Source organism: Brassica oleracea, chromosome C1, assembly GCF_000695525.1.
Source record: "Brassica oleracea var. oleracea cultivar TO1000 chromosome C1, BOL, whole genome shotgun sequence".
Classification (NCBI taxonomy): Eukaryota; Viridiplantae; Streptophyta; class Magnoliopsida; order Brassicales; family Brassicaceae; genus Brassica; species Brassica oleracea.
In genome coordinates this window covers 23,785,283-23,802,846 of record NC_027748.1, presented here as the reverse complement: position 1 = coordinate 23,802,846, position 17,564 = coordinate 23,785,283, and the positions used below count along the sequence as shown (strand labels likewise).

Genomic DNA, 17,564 nt, shown 5'->3' with positions numbered 1-17,564 from the left:
CTACTTAACCCTCTCACGTCTCTGTCTGTTTCTATCCCTGTCATTATCTTCTTCATCACTGGCTCGACCTCTGTACCTATCCATCTTACGCTGATTATAGCCATCCTCATCTTCGTCATCCTTGACTGTTCCACGTCTCTGACCAGCATCATCCATGTCCCTCCCATGGTGATTGTAGTCCTCGTCCTCTCTTACATGCTTCCTTCTTCTTTGGTAACTTTCATCCTTCAGGCTCACTGTCATCAGAGTCTCTTGCAATTTTCTTGCTACGAGAATCACTTATATATATGTCCTTGTCATGTTTGGACACAGTCACTTCTTAACCTCTCTCTGCTGGGTCATTCCTCCACTGTAAGCTTCTACTTTACTGCGGAGTTGTTTCTTGTCCACATAATCGGTCTCACTATATCCAGAATAGTCTCTTGCAGCTTTCTTGCCACTAGAAGCACCTTACTTGTCCTTCAGATGATTGGGCTCCTCTCTTTTCTGCTTTGGTCCTCCACGGTTAGATTCTTCTTTTTTGCGCAGTTGTTGTGTCTCATCCTCAGTCTCATCCTCAGAATCATACCTCTTCCGCCCACTTCTTCGTTCTTCATCATTTTTGCCCCTTACCTATCTGTTGGAGGGTCGACTTTTTTTGTGTGACTTCATAAGTTTCATGCTGTCGTCACTCTCAACTTCAGATTCAGAAGAGACACTTCTACAGCGTTTCTTTGTTGCCTTCCTTCTCCTCTTGTCTCCACTGTCACTGTCAGAGTCAGAACTCGAGATGCTGGAGTCACTATCACTGTCACTCTCTTGTTTACGCGCCTTAAACTTGTTGTTAGAGCGCCTTCTGCGGTCACGGCCATTTTCATATCATCATGTCTTGTCTTATTGTGACGCTTCACACCATCATCACCCCGCTGCTTCTTGCTTTCCTCACACTTACCATCTTTCACATCTCTCTTCCTCACACTACCTCTGTCCAAAAAAAGAATGTTCCCAGCGCAGCACGAAACGCTTCCATCTGCTTCTCTTTCCTCGCAGCAACCTTGTGCGTTTGCGTATCAGAGATCTTCGCATCACAAACAGCAGCAGTGGCTTCAAAATTCAACCTTTCTTCCTCAATCTTGTGAGCAATCTCAGAATCAGAAAGCTCGTCTTCAAGCACAGCAAGCTTAAGATGAATCTGACGCTTACGGTCATGCTCAACTATGTCTTTGTTAGGTTTCTTCGATAAACCAGCGGTACCCTGATCATCCGCAAAACCTTTGCCACCATTCCCATTCCTATATTAATCTTTTACCAACCGCTTGTGTTACACAATGATGACAGTGTGTTACACACGAGTTCAAGAGAAAGACTAAGATAGACGTTTCAGCCTTATAAACTTTTCTGAAAATACTTTTATATTATTGAAATTTTATTTTTATGTTTACAACTTATGATTGATCTTTATATAGAACTCTTTATACTAAAAGACACAACATGAAGAGTTACAACTCTTTGTGTAATAACATAAATAACTAACTTATGTAAATGTATTAAGGAGATATTAGATTATATAGTTTAACACTCCTCCTTAATCATATCTCGACTTGACTCCAAGCTGCTTCCTTACATCTTCAAACCTTGAACCACCCAATGCCTTTGTGAGAATGTCTGCGAGTTGATCATCCCCTTTGCAATACTCCAGTTCAATGATTCCTTTTTGCTCAGCTTCCCTCACGAAATGGTACTTGATCTCTATGTGCTTCGTCCTTCTGTGCTGCACCGGATTCTTCGCAATTGCTATTGCTGATTTGTTGTCACATAAGATCGGAATGCCTCCTTCAAACCTCTGACCAAAATCTTCAAATAGTCTTTGTAACCACACAGCTTGATTTGCTGCTGCACACACGGCTATGTACTCCGCCTCAGCCGTTGATTGCGCCACTGTTTGTTGCTTGCTTGATTGCCAACAAAACATGGCTGATCCAAGAGTAAACACATAACCCAAAGTGCTTTTCTTGTCTTCCTTAGAACCACCCCAATCGCTGTCCGAGTAGCTTACAAGTCTTGGTTCTTTCACGCTTGTGAAATACACTCCAAAGCTTGATGTTCCTTTGACATATCTTAACACCCTTTTGACTTCTTGGTAGTGCTTCATGCGAGGTGATGACATGTATCTTGAAAGATAGGCGCTTGCATACATTACATCAGGTTTTGATGCACACAAGTACAAAAGCCCTCCAACAATGCTTCTATACTAAGTCGGATATCCATACTCCTTGTCATCCTCAACTCCTTTTCCTTGTAGTGTAAGTGGATTGCTTACACTCTTGCTGTCTCGCATCCCAAACTTGTCTACAAGTTTGTTTGCATACTTTTCTTGTGAAAGAAATATGCCTCCATCGTCTTGAATTACTTCCATTCCAAGAAAGTAGTTCAACAATCCATGATCCACCATCTCGAATTCTTTCTTCATAATGTGTTGATGCTCTGAATGTTGCTTCATGTGATGATTATATCATCCACATATAGACTCACGATCAACACATCTCATCCTTGCTTCATGATGTATAAGGCCGCTTCGTTCATACTTCTCTCAAAACCGTTTTGAAGAAAATATGAATCTATCCTTCCATACCACGCCCTTGGGGCTTGCTTTAAACCATATAAAGCCTTGTGTAGCCTTAACACTTTGTGTTCCTTCCCGTGTGTCACATACCCAGCCGGTTGTGTGACATGCACTTCTTCCTTGAGGTCGCCATTGAGAAAGGCTGACTTCACATCCATCTGATACAATCACCACTTCATTTGAGCCGCAGAGGCAAGTATGGCTCGTATTGTATCATGTCTTGAGACAGGGGCAAACGTCTCAAGGTAGTCGACACCATACTCGTGAGAGAACCCTCTTGCAACTAGCCGCACCTTGTGCTTGATGTGATTGTCGTTTGCATCGGTCTTGATCTTGTAGATCCACTTTAAACTTATCACATTCTTCTTCTTTGGCTTGTCCACTAGTTCCCACGTCTTGTTCTTCTTAATCATGGCTATTTCCTCATTCATCGTTTCTCTCCATTACTTGTACCACACGCTTCATCATAAGTGTATGGTTCTTCATGTGCATGAAGACAAGCTTCTATATCTTGAGCCGCTTCATCAAGTTCTACTCTCGGTGCCCTTTCCATGATATCAACCATGGACCTGAACTTCCTTGGTGCCTCAGAAGCTTCTTCATCTCCACTACTAGTATCACGATCATCATTTTGAATGAGAAAAGGACTGAAAGTACCTCCGGATTTTTCCTGAGGACTCGATGTACCTTCGGTTTGTTCCTCAGGACTGGATGTACCTTCGGTTTGTTCCTCAGGCGAGTGAGAGTCTTCCATAGACAACTCCAATGTCTTCCTCACCTCTTGTTGCCTTTTCCAATCCCACTTCTTGCTTTCTTCAAACTCGACATCTCTTGATACTTCAATCTTCTCATTCTCCAAGATGAAAACTCTATAGCCTTTGGATTGGTTGCTATATCCAACAAAGACTCCACGCTTTGCCTTGACGTCTAGCTTCCTCCTCTTTTGATCCGGGACATGTATGTAGCATATACTACCAAACATTCTCATGTGTGACACATCTGGTTTGTGTCCACACCACTTCTTTATAGGAGTGACATCTTCTTCTATTGCCTTTGATGGCACACGGTTTTGAAGATATGAGGCAGTGTATACCACTTCTGCCCATAACTTGAGCGGTAAGTCTTGCTCTGCCAACATCGATCTAGCCATCTCCACCAAAGTCCTATTCATGCGCTCCGCCGCACCATTTTGTTGTGCTGAATAAGGCAAGGTGACTTGCTTATTGATTCCTTCTTCTTCACAGAACCGGTTGAATTCTCGTGAAGTGAACTCACCACCTCCATCTGAGCTCAGCGTCTTGATGGTACAATCTGATTGCTTCTCCACCATTGCTTTGAACTTCTTGAATAGTGAGAATGTCTCCGACTTTTGCTTCATGAAGTATAACCAACACATGTGAGTATGATCATTCAAGAATAGCAAAAAAGTATCGGCTTCCATCAACAGACTGGTGCTGCATCGGCCCACATACATCCGTATGTACAATCTCAAGCTTTTCTCTTGTCTTACTTTGAGATTCCTTTGGGAAGCTTTTGCGTGATTGCTTTCCAAGTCTACACGCCTTACACGCTTCCTTCTTGACTTTAAACTTTGGTAATCCCTTTACCAAGTCTTTGTCTTGCATTTGTTGCAACCTTTTGTCGCCTACATGACCAAGTCTCTTGTGCCATGTCTCCATCTTTCCTTGCTCACTAGCGCTCATGGCTTCTTCTACCTGAGCCGAACTCATCCTGATTCGATAGCTTTTGTGAGTCATTGGGATATCCATTATCCTCCTTCCTTTTGCATCCTCTGTGATGCATCTCTTCTCTTGGAAACTCACCCGGTATCCGCTTGAAACAATTTTTGGAACACTCAACAAAGTTTTTGCCAAACCCGGAACCAAGAAAACATTTCTGATGGTCCTCTTGCCACCATTAGTCATGATGGTAATATCTCCTTTACCGGCTGTCATGACTGTGCTTCCATTTCCAATCTTTATTGGAACCTTGATACTCCTATCAAGCCTTGAGAAGTAATTCTCCTCCTTTGTCATATGATTAGTTGCTCCACTGTCTACTAACCAGACATCTTCCATCACTGTTTTTGCTACTTCGCTCGCACTGAACAACATGTGATCTTCATTCAAGTCTTCTTCGAGACTTACATGTGCCTTCTCTTTCTTCTTTGAGTAGAACTGATTTGCAAAGTGGTCCAGCTTGCCACAATTGTAACACTCCTTGTTACTTCTGTGATCCTTCTTTGGATCATCCTTTTTCTGTTTCCTCATACACTCGCTCTCATTGTGGTTGTTCTTCTTGCAGAAACCGCACCACTTCTTGCCTCCACAGCGCTTTGAGTTGTCTTGTGTAACACCAGAATTTCTGTGTTTAACACGAGCATCAAATGCTCCTTCACTTGTGCTTTCTTCTCTTGCAGCCAGCCTTGCTTCATGAGCCTTCAAAATCCCGATCAACTCTGCCATCTTTGTTGAAGTCAAATCGCTTGTTTGCTCCAACACACTGACTATGCTATCGAACTTGGCTGGGAGAGAGATGAGTATCTTCTGTATGAGTTGAACATATGTCTTCTGTTCACCATGATAAGTTAATTGATTTACCAATTCAACTATCTTATCCGTGAAGCTCTTAATATCTTCATTCTCATACATCTTCAGATTCTTCTATTCCCTTCGCAACGTTTGAAGTCGAATCAAACGAACTTAAGGAGAGCCTTCATACTCTGACTTCATTGCATCCCACACCTCTTTGGATGTTGATGCTTCTGCAATCCGTGAGAAGATGTGATCCGATACGGCTTTTTGCAAAATTTGCAAAGCCAATGTATCGTTCATCATCGCTTCTTCTCTAAGCGATATTGCCCTTGCTGTTTCAGGGGTCTCATCCACTTGTGCTGGTGGGGCTGCTACGCCTTCTTCAACCACAGACCATAACTTCCAGGTCTTGAGAATGGTTGTCATCTTAATGCTCCAGAAGTCGTACTTCTCTCCATCAAATACGGGGATTACTTGATTCTTCATCGTTTTGTGTGCTTCCGATAAATTGTATGCCAAAATCCTCTAGCCTCCTTTTCTCCAGGCCAAGTGTTTCTCTTACTAGTGCTTTCTTCTTCATCCTCTTAACCTTACAGCTCTGATACCATGTTAATGTTTTACCAACCGCTTGTGTTACACACGAGTTCGAGAGAAAGAATAAGATAGACGTTCAGGCGTATAAACTTTTCTGAAAATACTTTTGTATTATTGAGATTATGTGTTCATGTTTACAACTTATGATTGATCTTTATATAGAGATCGAATCATTGGGTTAAGAGACACACCTCTTAACATGAAGAGTTACAACTCTTTCACTGGTAAAAATCTATCGCATAGCCACGGTAGTGCCACTACAAAACCGTGGCTATAAAGAAAAAGCCACGAACCCGCCACGTTTTAGGCACGAAACAACATAGCCACGGTAAACCGAAAATTAGGCCACGAACTAGTCACGAAAAACAACTGTGGCTACTATAGCCACGAAATAGCAACGAAGTTTTGCGTGGCATGTCTAATAGCCACGAATTTGCCACTTTAAACAGTCATGGCCAGATTTTTTTTTGTGTCGACATCAAAACGACATTGTTATGTGCAATAGTGTGCATAGCCACGCTTTTATCATGGCTGTGTCGTGGCAATATTAACTTTATGCACTTCACAGCAGAGAAAGATTCGTTTGGCAGTGATATTTTTAAAAATGCCACGGACATTTCGTGGCTAAACTGTGGCTAATTCTAAAATATATACTCTCCCCGTGTGAAACATTAAGAACTTTTGTTCTTCAACCAAACTTTCTAAACAAAACTATGTCTTTCTACTTTGATTCAAGGGAGTGGATGGATCAAAGGATTGATCATGAGAGTAATTCCGTTTCAGAAGTGTTTCTAGGAGGCATTATCGCATTTCTTCAATTTGCATGTAGTCAAGCAGATTACGAGGAACGGCAAACGTTATTGTGTCTGTGTGCTCAATGCAAAAATGTGAAGCAACGAGATGCAAAACTTGTCTCAAGACATCTGTTCTTATACGTTTTTAAGGGAAATTATTATGTCTGGACGAGTCACGGAGAGAAATTCTACACTGTTGCTGAGAGTTCTGGAGCGAATCATTCAACGGGTGAAAAGAAAATGTGGGAGAATCCTACTTGGAATGCTCATGAAGATCACTACCAGGGTAATACAGAAGTACCAGCGGACATTACGCCACCATACATACCGGAACCTATAGCAGAAACAGACGTAGCAGAGCCATATCGTGATAGTGTTTTTGAAGCATTTGAAGCAGCCAGTCAACCTCTCTACCAAGGGTGTGCAGACGGAATAACTCACTTGTCTCTTGCCTCGCGGATGATGAAAGTGAAGACGGATTATAATTTGGTGGAAGCTTGTGTAGATGAGATATCTGAAGTATTTAAAAAAATGCTTCCGCAGCCGAATAATGCTCCAGCAACATATTACAAGACAAAGAAACTGACACGAGGGCTTGGGTTGCCCGTACAGAAGATTGATGTTTGCGTGAAGAATTGTATGCTATTTTGGAAGGAAGATGCGAAGTTGGTTAGTTGTAGGTTTTGTGAAGAAGATCGCTACTATCCGAACAATGGAAAAGGAAAAAACAAGCTAAAGCAAAGAATGTTTTACATGCCTATTGCAGATCGTCTGAAACGTCTATACCAACTCGAGGCGACAGCTTCCAATATGCGGTGGCATAAGGAACATGTGACTTCGGAAGGCGAAATGCATCACCCATCTGATGCCATAGCGTGGAAACATTTTAATGAGGTATATCCTGGATTTGCTGCTGAAAGCCAGAATGTTTATCTATGCTTATCAACAGATGGGTTTAATCCGATTGGTATGAATGGCAAAGCACATTCCCTTTGGCCCGTTATTGTAACTCCATACAATTTGCCTCCGGGAATGTGTATGAAAAGAGAATTTTTTTACCTTTCGGTGCTAATTCCTGGGCCCAAACATCCAAGGAAAAGCTTAGATATTTACCTTCAGCCATTGACTGAAAAATTACAGATGTTATGGAGGGATGGTGTGGAGGCATATGATATTTCAATGAAAGAAAGATTCAAAATGCGAGTAGTTTTGATGTGGACGATAAGTGATTTTCCAGCTTATGGAATGCTTTCAGGTTGGACGACTCATGGTCGGTTGGCGTGCCCATATTGCCAAGATGAGACTGGTGCATTCTGGTTATCTAACGGAAGGAAATATAGTTGGTTTGATTGCCACAGAAGGTTTTTAGATGCAGATCATCCTTACCGGAAAAACACTCAAGCATTTAGATGGGGAAAACAGTTTTAGATCCTCCTCCACCGTGGTTGACCGGAGAAGAAATATTGCGTGAAAGGATAAACAATATAAAAGGTTTATCAAAATCTGTGGAATGTGGAGGGAATGGACATGATAACCCATCCAAGACAATATTTGGATATGGAGTTACTCACAATTGGGTAAAGAAGAGTATCTTCTGGGAGTTACCGTATTGGGAAAATCATCTTCTTCGGCATAGTCTTGATTTCATGCATATTGAGAAAAACTTCTTCGATAACCTGACGAACACGGTGTTAAATGCTCCTGGAAAGACGAAAGACAACATCAAAAGCAGATTGGATCTTCCAGGACTATGCAAAAGGCGGGATTTAGAGATGAAAGAGGATGGAACGATGCCCGTGCCAATATTCAGGCTGCCAAATGCGGGAAAACGAGCACTCCTTCTGTGGTTGAAAAACGATATAAAATTTCCCGATGGATACGCCTCCATACCCTTGTTTTACCATGAAGGGAGAATTAGTGGCCAATGCTCAACTGGTTGGTTGAATGATGAAGATAACACTGTTCTTAAGACATTTATGATGATCAACTGTGAAACATTTGCTCCATATGAAAGGTAGTTTAATATTATGAAAAATATAATATAAATACATATTTCTAGTTACATAATTATGATTTTAATGTGTGCAGGATGTTTGAAGAATATATGACGTTAAATATTCCTGATATTACTCCAGCTGCAATGCAAAAAGCGAAAGACACCAAATTTGCTGATTGGTGCAAAGACTATGTGAGTTATTGTTTTGTATTATTAAGTTCCACAATTCATTTAATCAAATTTGTAATTTATAACAATGTTATTGTATTGCAGATTAATGATGCGACTCAGTTTTACACATTTCCTATGTGGATGATGGATTTCGTACAAGGTCCTAGGCGTAGTTATAGGTCTTGGCCAATATACCACACACTTTTCACACTCATAACCACGGTCAGAATAAGAGAACTCAACATTATGGTGTATGTGTGCCTGGAACCAATGAGACAGATTACTATGGTGGAGTATCATGGTGATGTTGGCCTGAAAGTCATGGTTTTTAAATGTTCGTGGTTTGACACCACAGAAAATCGCGGTATGAGAATACATCCATTTGGTCTTGTTGATGTCTCACCACGAAGACAATATGCAAAATATGATCCTTTTTATTTAACCAGGTAAGTGAAAAATATATATTTTTATTTGTTTGGGATTTGATTATTCATGAAAAGCGATGATTTGAAACTATGATTTTATTGTACCACGAGCAGGTAATTGTGATCAAGAATGTTTTATTCCTTATCCACGGGTACGGCGACAATCAGTCGATGACTGGTGGGCATGCGCAAAAATTATTCCCCGAGGAATCCGAGAAACGTCAGAAATTGCTTTAACGGCATGGCAAGATGATAGATGTGATCAGGTTGCTGAAAGTTCATTGTTACGGGTGGAAACACATGTTGTTGATGATGTGTCTGATTATGATATTGCTCCGGTGAATCCTCCAAACGATGAATATGTATCAGATGGTGATGTAAAAGCAGACCGTGATTCAGATGATGATTCGGAATAGAAAAATATATTCCAAGATTGTGAAATATGTGTTTAAGGTAGTAAAATATGTTTTAAGGTTGAATGTATTAAAAATAAATAAATTGTTAGGATTAAAAATAAGTTGTAAGGTTGTAAAATATGTTTAAGGTTGTAAAATATATTGTAGTGTTGTAAAATATATTGTAAGATGTAAAATAAATGGTAAGGTTGTAAAATATATGGTTTTAAAAGGTTGTAGTGTTGGAATATGTATGAAAGTTTTTGTATGAGTAGAAGGTTGAAGGAAGAGGGTTTAGGGATTATAGTTTAGAGGTTAGATGTTTGTTGTTTAGGGTTTTTAAATATAGCCACGCTCATTTCGTGGCTACAGAGTGGCTATGTGGTTTTGGCTCCAATTATTTTGGTTCCGCGGTTTATATTAAAACATAGCCACTGTAATTTCGTGGGAGATTCGTGGCTTTGTTGAAATTTTGGTTTACCAATTGGTTTTGGCTCCAATTATATTTCGTGTCGCGGTTATTGGTAAAATTTGGCCACGGTTAGCCACGCTTGTTTCCTGGCTCTGGTGAAAGGGTTTTATATCGTTTTTCCCTTTTTTCTCAACACTTAGCAAAAAAATAAAAACTCTCTCGAGTCTCGACCGACGAAAGCCATCGTCTTCTCTGATTTCAAGTTTCGCCGTCTTCGATTCCAAGCCTCACCGTCTCCCGTCTCCCTCTCACATCTCCCAAGGTAACCCATTTTTCTCCTCCGCTAAATCTGAAACCTTTTGATTCTCGAATCGATTAGATGTTCTAGGGTTTGGTTTTTTTTTTGGGCATGTTTAATTCATGTTCTAGGGTTTCGATTTCTTTGCTTGTTTGTGTGTTTCGATTTCTTTCCAATCTAGGGTTTCGATTTCTTTGTTTTGTAAGTGTCTATGTTTTAGGGTAGGTTTCGATTACGGGTTTTGTCTCTGTCTAGTTAGTGTTCTTGTGAACTGATTAGCTCTGTCTTTTTTTTCTTGTCTTTCTCTCTTTGTTTTCACTCGGACCTAAAAGGGTTTTAATTTCTCATGGTCTTCTCTCTGTCTCTTTTATGTCGCTTTGTCTCTGTTTATATTTGCTTGTATCTTAATGTTTCTTTTTCATTGGTTGTGAACAGATGAACTCAGCAAGAGTACCTGGGACAACTACTGTGCCTCCTCCTATGCCTCCTGGTGCTACTGGACCGGCTTCGAACCATGCTGCTTCCTCTTCTCGTTCCAATAGCTACCCGTAGATGACCCTCAATGCCATGCTCAATTCACCTGCTAGGCTAGCACAGCCTCATCTCCATCGAGATAAAATCAATGGAGCTTTATGGTAAGATTACATTTGCTCTCCATCTCTTTCTTAGACTAGGATAGTTTCCTTTATTTGAATTATAGCTGTGGTTGCTTAGGATAGTTTCTGTTTAGGATTGTTACTTATGATTGTTTATTTGTTAGGATTTTTTGTGAATGTATTGTTTCTGTTACTGATGTTTGTTATCATTTTAGGTTTGGTATTGACCCATGTGTCAACTCTTTCATTCTGGCAACTTGCCAAGCATACTACATGGGGCCTTGGAAGAGTTGGAGTAAGGTTCCTGATGAAAGGAGGGAATCATGGTGGCAAACGTTTGTGGTAAGTGACTAGTATACATTGTATATGCCGCTTACATGTTTTTAAATTGCTTACTGTTTTGTTTTCTTTTGTAGCAAAATTTCTATTGGTAGCCTGAGTTTAATGACTTGGTCTACGGTCTTTGGAAGAAAGAAACATGGACAACTATTGGTGAAAGGATAAGCAAGAAAAAGAGGCAACACAAGAAGCCAAAGTATATCAATGATGCTGACTGGACACTCCTGTTGGAGCATTGGGCGATTGATGCAGCCAAAAAGAAGAGCAAGAAGGCTGATAAATCCCGCAAGTCTGATCTTGTGGGTAAAGGTTGCCACAAGCATAATTCAGGACCTAGGTCTTTTGCAAGGATTGAGTATAAGATGGTATCTTTCCATGTCTATACTCATAAATACTGTTCTTTTTTCTAATCGCATGTACTTATTTTCCTTTTTTGCAGATGGTGGCGTCTGGTACTAATGAACGGCCATCATTCACTGATCTAGTCAGGGCGACACACACCCGACCAGATGGGACTTTGGTGGACTATCGTGCTGAAGAGCTGGTTACTCAAGCCGAGATGGAAGCCACACAGCTCTCTAACACTGAAGGATCACCCGGGAGTCCAAGTGCATCATCTACTCCTTCTCGCCTCAAGTAAAACAAAGTTTATCTAAAGGTATCTTTCATACACACAATATAATAGAGAACCATGTTATGTTCGTGTTAAAAAGACTTGAGCTTATAGTTTATTTATTGTGACATAGACACGGTCCTGGAAAAGAAACACTAGGTTTCAATTGTTTTATCTAAGATTTTAATGTGTGTAGGATGTTTGAAGAATATATGACGCTAAGTGTTCCTGATATTACTCCAGCTGCAATGCAAAAAGTGAAAGATACCAAGTTTACAGAGTGGTGTGGTACTCACAGAATGCTAAGAGTAAGAGGAGACATGTTTATGGACTGGGCAGTGCCCAATACATGGAGCATGCATGCGTCCCTAATGGTCTTGCCCACAACCTGGAGCTGGAGATGCGTGTGGGAGGTCTTGAGACAAGCCTCCAAAGTGTGAGGCAGGACGTGGCTGAGGTGAAGCAGGATGTGTCCGAGATGAAGCGGGACTTTGCATCAACAAGAGATGCGATGAATCAGCTCCTCCAAACACTTCGTCCCCAACAAGCACCTACTGAACAGGCTTATGCTCAGCCTCAAGCCCTAACTACTCAGCCTTAAGTAGGTTCATGTCTTCTCTTTTGTAACAAGGTTCATCAAACTCTAGCTGATCTTTTGGTAGAGTCTTCTTAGACTCTTTAACTATGTCTTTTGTAGAGTCTTCTTAGACTCTTTAAAACTCTTCTACCTTGTATAATTATCTATGTTTTCGTAATGTTGAACCTACTCTTTTATATATATATATGCAACTTCTGTTTTTATAAAATTTGCAATGTTTTAATATTTGAATGGAAATAAAAATTGTTCAAATTGGCAAATTGAAACCGAACAAAGAAGAAAACCATTTACAAAAATGGCTGTAACGTGGCTAAAGAATACCACGTGAATAAAAAACAAACTGTGGCTTCATATAGCCACGAAAACGTAGTGGCAAAATCGTGGCTATAAAGCCACTTTAAATTAGTGGTTAAACCGTGGCTATAATAGCCACTAAAAGTAGCAACGCTTAAGATGTTATTATCGTGGCTATTTAAGCCACGAAAAGAAGCATGGTAAAAGCGTGGCTAATAGCCACGATAAGCCACGTCTTTATTCCTTTCCAAAAGCGTGGCTCTTTTCTTTATAGCCACGAATTTCGGGTCTATAGCCACTGTATTGTAGTGGCTATGCGGTGGATATTTTCTAGTGTTTGTGTAATAACATAAATAACTAACTTATGTAAATGTATTAAGGAGAGATTAGATTATATAGTTTAACATCCTAAGCCTCACGAAGAACTTGTTCGTCTGAACGTAACCATTAGTCCCCGATCCTCTCGCGGTTTGTAGCCCTATTCCGTTGTACATTGTTCCTCTATGTACGCAACTCCAACGAAATCAATCAATCACCACACAAAACCCTAAATCTTAATATTTGTCGATTACCAGTGAGTATGACAGAGATCGTCGATGCGGCGGAGGAGAAAGAAGATAGATCTCTTTTCAGATCAAAAGGAACGACAAGTTTAACTGACTGTATGAGCTTAGAGCATCTCCAATAAGACACTCTGTAACTTCAAATATGAAGTTTTTTTGTTTTCAGGAAAGAAACTCTATATTTGAAATTTCACTACTCAAAACTTCTAATTTGAAGTTTCATATTTTATTTGCATTTGCATTTTGGTCCCTACAATACACATCACATTTATGATTCATAAATATTTTCTCGTTTATTGTTTTAACCTTAAAAAAATTATATCTCATAAATATTTTAAATTTTGTTTACAGAATTTAAGTTTTACACATAAAATCAAATAAAACTTTAAAATATGATTTAAAATATTTTAAATTAGATTTAGACAACAATAATATACAAAAGAAACTTAACAAAAAATGCTTTTAAAAATTATATGAAGCAATAACTATTACACAAATTTAAATATTACAATAACACTAATAGTCAGGTAAGTTTGAACCGGAACCTTCAAAATTTTCAAATATTGTCCAATTTTTTTTGTAACTAAAGATGGTTGCTGTTGTTATTGTTTTTGATGTCTTTTTCATACAATTCTTTCTTGTTCATATCGAACATATTCACGAGTATTAATATCATCGATAAAAATTAGTCTTTTCTCAATATTTTATGTTTCTCTTTTACTTTCTTGTTCTGATCTAATGTATTTACAAGCATTAATACCACCTGGTTTCAATAACTTTTAACTCTTAACCTACAAAGTAAAAATGAAGAGAGCTACTTTTACTTCAAAATGGACTAGTATATCACATATGCATTACGAAAATCATTTTATGGAATAATATGGTATTTTGTTTGAAGTTTAATATTAATTAAGGTATTTAAAATTTTATATTTTAATATAATATTTTATTAATTAATATTGTTGTAATATGTTTATATGTGCTAGTTATTTATAAAATTTATATGAATTGAAATTAGTTATGACAAATATAAGGACCATATTATAAAATACAAATAGTTTTGAATTTGCGTTTAAAGTTTTGCTTATGGAGAAGAACACCTTTAAACTTCAAATATAGAGTTTTGGAAACTTCAAAGTAAAGTTTCTTTTTGGAGATGCTCTTAGGCCCAAGACGGTCGAGTCAGTAATATCTATTTTATTAAAACAAGAACATGGCCTATTGATATAGGTGTGTTCCAACTATTTTAATATAATTATTAAAATCTTTTATTAGTTATTTAAAAAACGTTATACAAAGAAAAACAAAAATATAACTAAAAACGCAAATATAAAATTTAAATTTCTAAAAGAAATGTAAAACAAAAAATATACCCACCCTTTTAAAGACGGGTCAGAATCTAGTTTATTCTTAAACTTTCTATATATCTAAATTTGAAGAAAACTGACAGCTTTGTGATGCCAAAATCATTTTGGTTAGGCCATTGGATTTGGTGGTGGGAAAAGTAACTATGACAGTGTGGAAAGATCATTGGATTTGAAATCCACCTCTATCTGCAAGACCGTGTGATCTACAAAAACTAATGATCAGCTCACCGTTTTAAGTTTGATGGAAATGAACTCTTAACTAGAGACCTCGTCGTGAAGTAAATCATCACACCTATGGTCCAACCAATTGGGAGAGAATCAATAGATTTCTTTTTGGGAGCGATTTTGGAACATGGCAAAGATATATTACTTCTCACTATACGATGGAAAAACTTTGGACAAAAATCTGAAATTTTGCGGTACCACCAAAAATAACATTTCTTGTAGAAAGTTATGCATAATGCTTTCTCTGTTGCAGATGAATATGTAAGAAATAATTTACACTAGAAGAAAACAAACGCTTAATGAAGACGGTTTATGACCAAAATATGTCATCGTAACATTACATCGACTTTACAGCATTTTTATGACAAAATATTTTTCCGTCATAATGTGGACGTAAATAATGACATTATTACAACCAAAGTTTTGCATCCATGTAACGACGAAATTACGAGTAAATCAAAGAAAGTAGGTGAAAATGTGCTTGTTGTGTGTGTGTGTTAGAAAATCACTTTTGATCGTAAACACGCCATTAAAACATTGTAAAACACCTTTCGTTGTAAATTTGTTGTTACACACTTACCTATAAATCTTGAAAACTTTCTATAAATATACAATTATTCTCATTTTGAAACCAGCAAAAAAAAAAGGAAAAAACGCTTAGAAAGAAAAAATGGCATCTGGCAATATCTAAAGATTTCGATGGATTGGTGAGAAATCAATTTCTGAACGGAGTGAAGATATTCATGTACAAGGCCGGAAATACACCAATTACGCAGGAAACCGGTAAGATGTTATGTCTTTGTCGTAAGTGCAAGAATACCAAGTTTGCTCGTCGTGAAACAGTTTGGAAACCTATAGTAAATAGAAAATTTATTCCACACTATTACATTTGGTTTCAACATGGAGAGGGTGATCATGGTAGGAATAAAACTAGTAGTAGTAGTCACTTTGAAGATGCTGGTAATAGTGAACAACCGGGTCGTTTGCATACTGAAACTAGTTACCATCATGAGTATCGGATGGTAGATAGTGATAGGATTTCAGATGCATTTCGTGAAACCACACAAGTTGCTACTACAGAAGTAGATAATGTAGAAGAATCTAACTTGGATGCAAAATGATTTTATGAAATGCTAGACGCAACGAATCACCCAATCTATGAAGGTTGTAGGGAAGGTCTTTTTAAATTGTCGCTGGCTGATAGGATGATGAATATCAAAATTGATCATAATTTACCTAAAGTTTGCATGGATGCATGGGCTAAATTTTTAAAGAGTATTTGCCAGAAGATTACTTGCCTGCTGATTCTTATTATGAGATTCAGAAATTGGTTTATAGTATAGATGTGTGTAGATAACTGTATGATATACTGGAGGAAAGATGCAGAGTTGTTGGAGTGTCAATTTTGCAAGAAGCCCCAATATAAACCGCAAAGACGTGTGCAGAATAGGGTAACATACCAACAGATGTGGACTTATTACCGATAGGCTAAAGAAATTATATCAATCTAAGAGGACTGCATGAGCGATGAGATGGCATGCCGAACATACTCAGAAGGATGGAGAGATCAACCATCCATCAGATGCAAAAGCGTGGAAACACTTGAATTCGGTACACCATGATTTTGCTCGGAACGCATACAACGTTTATCTTGGTCGTTGCACAGATGGATTTAGTTCATTTGGAATGTCTGTAAGATAATACTCGCCCTGGTCAGTAATCCTCACACCATACAACCTTCCACCAAAGATGTGTATGGAAAGGAAATTTCTTTTCATGAGTATATTAAATTATTAATACTTGGCTCTAAACATCCAAAGAGGTCACTTGATGTTTTTCTACAACCTTTGATAGAAGAATTGAAGGAATTGTGTAGACGAATGATTGTTCTTCGAGAACAAATTTTACAATGCGAGCAGTTCTTCTGTGGACCATCAGTGACTTTCTAGCATATGAGATGCTATCAGGTTGGACAACCCATGGGAGATTAGCTTGTCCCTATTGTATGGAAAGGACAGACGCATTTCAACTGAAGTATGGGAGGAAGATGTGTTGGTTTAATTATCATCGAACAAAACATTGTTCAAGTCAAAAGGGTTTGTACGGGACAAAGCTCCACCATATTTATCTAGAGAAGAAATCGAGAAGGATATTGATTATTGTGATGCAGAAAAAAAACAGTCCGGAAAAGGGGCAATTGGCGTATTCCTGAAAATATGTCTGATGGTTATGGGTGGGACACTGCATAATTGGCACATGAAAGAGTATATTTTGGAAACTTCCATACTGGAAGGACCTACTTCTGCGACACAATCTTGATGTGATGCATATAAAGAAGAACTTCTTCGACAACATCATCAATACATTACTAAATGTCTCAGGAAAAACAAAAGATAACAAAAACTCAAGGTTGGACTTGTCTGCAATACGTTCTAGGAGCGAGCTACATATAAAAAACAATGGGAAAATCTCGGTTCCCATTTTCAAATTTTCATCAGAAGCGAAGGCGAGTGTTGTTCAAGTAGGTGGCATCTGATGTTAAGTTTTCTGATGGGTATGTTTCAAATGTCTCAAGATCTGTTGAGCATGGGCAAAAAATTTCATAAATGAAGAGTCATGATTGTCATGTGTTTATGGAATGACTACTACCATTTGCATTGGTGGAGCTGCTTCCAAAAAATGTTCATGAAGCACTTGTAGGTAACTAAATAAATTGTTATCATGACTCATTTAACTTATAACTATAGA

General features: G+C 38.5%; 1 pseudogene; it reads right to left on the bottom strand.

Moving 5' to 3' along the window:
- LOC106335487 lies at window positions 1-13,155 on the bottom strand (annotated as a pseudogene).
- Window positions 13,156-17,564: the final 4,409 nt, after the last annotated feature.